The following is a 6975-nucleotide window of genomic DNA, read 5'->3' on the forward strand; positions in this document are numbered from 1 at the left end:
GAAAAAGGGTCCAGCTTCCGGATCTTCACAAAAGGTAAGAAAATACATATATACATAATCACAACACACATAAAAAAAACACATACTTATACACACATAACACACAAACATAATAACAAAAAACAGTATATACAAGGGAGAACCCCTTTAAGCACTACCTGGCTACAACTCAAAACCATCCATACTCGGGAAACACAACGAGAAAACAAGAAGATATAACAAGCACACCACTACAAAAAAAAAAATAATTAAAAAAGCACAACTTGGCTTAGCAAAATATAAACATAAAATTTAGCACTACCTGGCTGCAAAAAAAAAAAAAAATAAATAAATAAAAAATTTATTAAAATAAAACACTAGACCAAATAAATTGAAATAAACCAAATAAACCACGTAACAACATAATAACTGGTCCGACTGCCATAACTACTGTAATGCTAAAATATAAAAAACAATATATAAACAATATACATACAAAATCACATGAACACAATAATATAGTATTTAACTAAAAATATATACACTACAGAAAACTTACAAAAACAATAGAAAACCCTACCAAAATCCCTACACTAAAACTGTACCCTCTTCCACACCACCCCTCCTGCACATGGGTCAGAGTCCATAATGTTTGTACACAAAGTCCTGTCCCAAACTGACACATGTCAGGTCCCGAAAAGCAAAACACCACCACCCACAAATACACCCTCCCCACCTAGCACTCCTCCCAACCAACTTACACACAAACTTAAACATACTAACTTACACACACTGAACCAAAACCACCTTAGGCCCAAGTTTGGTCGCCTGTAAGCCCTTCTTACCATATCAGCTTAAAACAAAACAAAAAGCTAGTGTGCACATGCATTAACCCACTACCAGGTAGAAGGATGGCAGACTTGATACATCAAAAAAAAAAAAATGTAAACTCTTTCCCTAACTCCCCCCTACAATTTTCCATAATTCTATCCCTCTATTAAAACTGACCCTGCTCTCACCCTATCACTATCCCTATAACATTGCCCCTAACCAAAATAAAGGTACTCTACCTAAAAGGTCTAGTACCTAGGGCACATCAAAAGAAAAACCTCTCCACAGGAGAGAAGCCCTACTGGTACCAAGACTGCCATACTCCAAAGACCTGATCTTCCTGAGGTCACCGGTGATATTCCTACAGACCTCCACCTCGGTGAGGATTTTCTGTTGGGTCGACAATAAACACTGTGCGTTCCACGTGTAGTACCTAACCACTAAGCTAACTAAGAATAAAGTGCCCCGGTCTCGGCCACCCAGGTTCCTAAATGCCCCATAAGCCCACTTAGGTAAGGCCGGCAAGTTGACTCCAGCCGATGGAAGCGCCCACCCGGTTGTAGACCCCTATATTAAAGGGACAATGAAGCAGGAAGTGGTCCATGCTTTCCAGCGTGTCCCCACACTCTTCTCGGGGACATCCCCGATCATCAGAGTTCCTACACTTCAAATTGTCCCTTACACATAGCTTCCCCTGAAAGCAGCACCAGGCTAAGTCCCAAAACTTCTGGGGGATCCTTTTCATGTTTAAAAGATACAATCCCACCCTCAGATCCCAACCTGGGCAGTCGCTGAGTGCCAGAGGCTTCTGGAAATGGGTCAACAGAACCCGTTTGTCAAGGAACTGCCTTGACTGGGTCCTGATCTCCCACACTCCCAGACCCCACCGACGTATCGCCTTCAGAGTCGGGGTAGCGTAAGCCGGAAGATGCCCATGGGGCGTACGGAGGTCCTTCACTCGCCCTCCTCTCTCCCATTCCTGGAAGAAAGGCCGAAACCATTCCCTGCAGGAGAGTACCCACGGAGGAGCCCTCTCTTTCAAGAATGTGTTTGTTAAGAACACCACAGGGCTTACCATAGATAAACCCCCTAGTCTCCTCGTACGGTACGTAACCTCCCTCTTGACTAGGTTCATCCTGTTCCCCCATAACAGTTGGAAAAACAGGCTGTAGATCCTATTATAGTAAGCCTCTGGCAAGATGCATACACTGCCCAGGTAGATAAAAAAAAATGGGAGAAGGTACGATTTGATCAGGTGTACCCTTTCCCTGAGGGTCATAGACCAACCCTTCCACTGGTCCACCTTCTGAGCGGCATCCTGGAGCTTACCATCCCAGTTTTTGGTGGGATAATCATCCTGGCCGAATGTGATGCCTAAGACTTTTGCTGATTCTTGGGGCCCTGGAAGGGTGTCCGGGAGATCAAACGTGGGATCCCCCCCTCCCAGCCAGAGACTCTCACACTTATCCCGGTTGATCTTAGACCCGGATGCCTCCGAGTAGCGGTCCACCTCCGAAAATAGTGACATCGTCAGTGTACGCCACCACTCTCTGGGCGACATCCAGCTCCGCCAGACTCATCCCGACTCCCGCCAACAGCCCACAATCTACCCTCCGGACGAAGGGATCGATTGCGAACACGTATAAAAGCGGGCTCAAAGAACAACCCTGACGGACTCCGAACCCCACCTCAAAAGAGCAGCCAGACCACCCGTTCACCAGCGGGAAGCTCTCTGCCCCTGTATACAAGATCTTAAGCCAATTAACAAAAGTACACGTTAAGCCATATCTCAGGAGGACGGACCAGAGGTACTCGTGGTTCACCTGATCAAACGCTTCGGCCTGATCAAGGGATAGCAAGTACCCCTTCCAGAAACCTGCACTACTCCGCTCCACTGCCTCCCTGACACTAAGGACAGCACTTAAGGTGCTTCGGCCTGGAACAGAGCAGTGCTGAGCCCCTGAAAGGAGCCGGGGTGCAAACTTCACCAGCCGATTAAACAGTATCTTAGCCAGAAGTTTCCTATCCGTATTGAGAAGTGCTATGGGCCTCCAATTCTCAACACGGCTAGGATCTTTACCCTTTGACAGAAGAATCAGGGCTGACCTCCTCATTGACTTCGGCAGAGTGCCCGAGGAGAGACACTCATTGAATACCTCAGTCAAGAGGGGAGCTAAAGACTCCTTAAAGGTCCTGTACCACTCGGATGTTAAGCCATCCAGACCTGGCGACTTCTTAGGGGCAAGCCCCTCGATCGCCAGTCTCACTTCCTCTTCCCTGATTTCTTCTGCCAAAACATCAAGAGAGGGGTCTACCCCTGGCTCAGGAATGGTTTCAGCCAGGAAAGCCGACATCTTGTCTCGATCCAGATCCTTCCTCCCCAAGAGGTGCGAGTAGAAGGATCTGACGACCTCCAAGATCCCTGATCAGTCCTGAAATGACTTTACTAGTCACTGACATCTTACAGTTGCTGTAAGGGTAGGGAGAGCGGTACTTCCCGAAATCCCTCTCAAAAACCAAAGATGCATGCCTATCATAATGACACCTCATCAGCAAGGATTTCACTCTGGAGATATCCTCTCGGCTACCTCCAGTCGAGACGAGAAGCTCGAGTTTCCTCCTCAGACCCTGATACAAGCGATACCTGTTCAGGGACCTGAGGCTCGAGAGCTGGCGGAAGAATCCCGCAACCCGCTTCTTGAATATCTCCCACCACTCTGACTTACAACTACATAGGTCCAGTAAAGGTACCTGACTCTGAAGAAAATCCTCAAAGGACTGTCTTACCTCCGCTTCCTCCAGGAGGGACGAATTCAGCTTCCAGTAACCTTTACCCATCCGGGGGGTCTCTGAAACATTCAAGAAGAAAGAAATCATACAGTGATCGGAGAATTCCACCTCAACCACGGACACTGCGGAAGAGACGGCTTCCTCCTTTAAATAAAACCTATCTATCCTAGACCTGCGACTACCTTCATGATAGGTGAAACCCACGTGGCCCGAGGGGCTCCGGATGTGGGCATCCTCTAGGCGAGCTTCTCTAGCTATGCTAATCAGCGCCACACTATCGCAAGTCAGCGGACCATTGGAGCCTCTCCTATCTTGGGACCTCGTGACATTATTGAAGTCCCCTCCGAAGATCACTAGCCGACTCGTAAAGAAAGGGCTTAATCCTCTTCTTTCTCCCTTTCCTTTTGCCCTTAACTTTCTTTTTGGGCCTCACCCCACTCTCCTCATCCACACTTTCATAGTGGGAGGAATCGGAAGGGTCTGCCATATTGCCATCCTCTCTGTGAAGTCTCCTGATCTCCTCATCCAGCACATTCTCCCCCAGAGCTTCAGCAGTTACAGGGCCAGCTTCAGGAGCAGGGTCCGGAGCTACCCCGGTCACCTGGGCACTCTCCAGCACCCTACTCCTCCTTCAATTTTCCTCCCGCCTTAGTTTGGCGGGGCCCTTTTTCCTCCTCGCTAGCCCTGTTGCGCCCCCATCCCTGCCCGTACCCTCCCCAGCCGAGGCAACTTCACAGCTCTCCTCAGCTGAAGCGGCCGCTGCACGGGCAAAGGCGCTAGGACAACGGCTGAAAGGATGTCCGAGGACACCACACAGGTGGCACCGGATCTGCCGACAGGATGCGGCCAGATGACCCACCCCACCACACAAAGCCCAGACCTGCACAGTACAGGCAGCGCTAAAGTGGGTGGGGCTGCCACACCTGTGACAGACCTTAGGTTGCCCCTGGTAGAAGACCTGGATCCTATCGCGTCCAAGGAAGGCGGCTGACGGAATGTGGGCAACCGTACTCCCTGAACGCTTGAGTTTGACGGAAAACGTCCAGGCCCCAGACCAGATCCCGTGCTCATCAAAGTTTTTCTTGGGCATGTCCGTCACATCCCCATACCGTCCGAGCCAGGTCATAATGTCATAACAAGAAAGCGACTCGTTACGGGTCAAAACGGTCACTTTCTTGACAGAGTTCTGACGGGAAATCGCCTTTGCGGCGAAATCCCGCCAGCCGGGCTCGTTCTTCACCACTTCATAGTTTGATCAGAAGAGTTCAAGACCCTCTGGCCGAATGAAACTGACGTCAAACTCAGACGAACCATAGGGGTGAATCAGGGCAAAGATGTCCATCTGAAGAAGGAGCTCAACCACTTTAGCGTGAGGTGGGAACGCATCCTCGCCCCTCCAAATCAGACGGACCACATTCCTACGGTTATTGTTCTGCCTGGGTGTCGGAAGGGACCAGACCACCTCCCCATTCCGCTCTCGGAAAGCCCCCAAACCATGCCTCTCTATCCAGAAAGACAGGCCGACCTCACCCCTTCCCTCTACCCGGATCGACCTGTCACCCCTGCGTAGAGCCTCCAGGAGGCGCTGTTGCAAATGGCCCCCAGGGCCGGACGGAGACGGGGACCCCCCTGAACCCCCGGCAGTGACATTAGCATGTCAGCTTTGCAGCTGGCCCTGACTGCTGGAAAGGTAGAAACACATACTGCACTGTTTCCTTGGTCTTCTGTTTCTTTACGCCTCACTGCCACATCCTCGCACTGGTCGTCACCAAAAGTAAAATGCTGGAGGTTGGTTGGGGACTCCTGAATTGCAATCGCCCTTAACAACCCGCCAGCCTCACTCTCCACGTCATCCTCCTCACTCTCACTTGATGGTAGCGCCACCTGGGCTGGCTCTATGTAGCTGTCCTGGGTGGTCTTGGTGGTTTGTGTATCACATGGAGTAGCTACAGCATCTTCCTGTACACTTTCCATTCCCTCCTCCTCCTCCTTTACACCTTCACCGCCATCCTCACTATCTTCACCACCACTACTCTCCCCATCATCCACCTCCACTTTCATCTTACCTGGGGATTTCATGGCGGCAAACCGAACCTCATTTTTTAGTTTCTCCTTGAAGAGACCGCTCCTCTCCAGGATCTCAGACCTCCGCTCCTCCAGCTTTGCAATCTCAGCCTTCAGGGATGTAATCCTTTTCTTCTGCTCAGGCCTGCTTCTCTTGGACCCAGAGTTTGCCAGACTCTGGGCCCCACACAGCTCCTCTCTTGCCAGCCTGAGCTCCTTACCGCAGCGGTCATATTCCGCAAACCTTGCAGCCATGCGGGAGCAGTAAGTGGGGCTGGAATCCTTGGGCCCTCTTTCAGCCCACATCTCCACACTCTTTCCTCCAGCCTTTCTTCCACTTCTGGATCTCTGGCTGGAACCCGTTGCCGGGGGAACAGAGCCTACATTGGTGCAAACTCTGCCAGATCTTCTCCCCCATGGTCGGAATGGCTGTTGCTGTTTGTTCTCCCCCCCCCCCCAGCCTTGAAGAACGGGAGGTGGAGGCCAGGGACGCCATGCAGGGAGGCTCTCCCAAGGAGGCTGCCACACTCCTGGGGAGGCTGATGAATCACCTGCTCTGGTCTGCTGGAAGTCTCTGGAGCACACAGAGACACACCCGAATGAGCTTCACACCAAACTGCTCTGGACTGCAGGATGTGCTATTCTGCTGACACCTCTGTCTGTGTCAGGAACTGTCTAGAGCAGGAGCAAATCCCCATAGCACACCTCTCCTGCTCCGGACAGTTCCTGACATGGACAGAGGTGTCAGTAGAGAGCACTGTGGTCAGACTGAAAAGAACTACTCAGCTTTCTCTGTAGTATACATGGGTGAGTGGTAGGAAAAAGGCAGTTTAAGAGGCGCTGAGACCCTCTAAGAGACCCTCGAGTGCCGAAACACGTTGTCCGTAATTGTCAATAAAAGTATGTACTGTCCTGTGCCGACCTGTGTCCATCTTACTGCAAGCAACCTTGAGTAGCGCCTCTTAGACCACCTTTTTCCTACCACTCACCCATTTCCAAGCAGGTCCCTTGTTGGGAACCCAGAATCGGTCTGAGTGCAGCAGCTCTAGTCCCATTCACCCTATTGCCCCTCGATCACCACGACCCGCCATAGTCGTGGAATCAAAACGTCATCACCAAAAGGTGAGTATATCACTTTGGTGCGGTGGAGGGATCACACCAAGTCGATATATGCCACAAGGGAGTGCCCCCTATCTCTCTTTTTATCTCTCTCATCCTCATCTGTAGTATACAGCAGCTCATAAATACTGGAAAGATTAAGATTTTTATTTTTTTTATAAAAGTGAATTTACAAATCTGTTTAACTTTTTG

This window comes from Hyla sarda, chromosome 12 (assembly GCF_029499605.1).
Source record: "Hyla sarda isolate aHylSar1 chromosome 12, aHylSar1.hap1, whole genome shotgun sequence".
In the NCBI taxonomy this organism is placed as follows: domain Eukaryota; kingdom Metazoa; phylum Chordata; class Amphibia; order Anura; family Hylidae; genus Hyla; species Hyla sarda.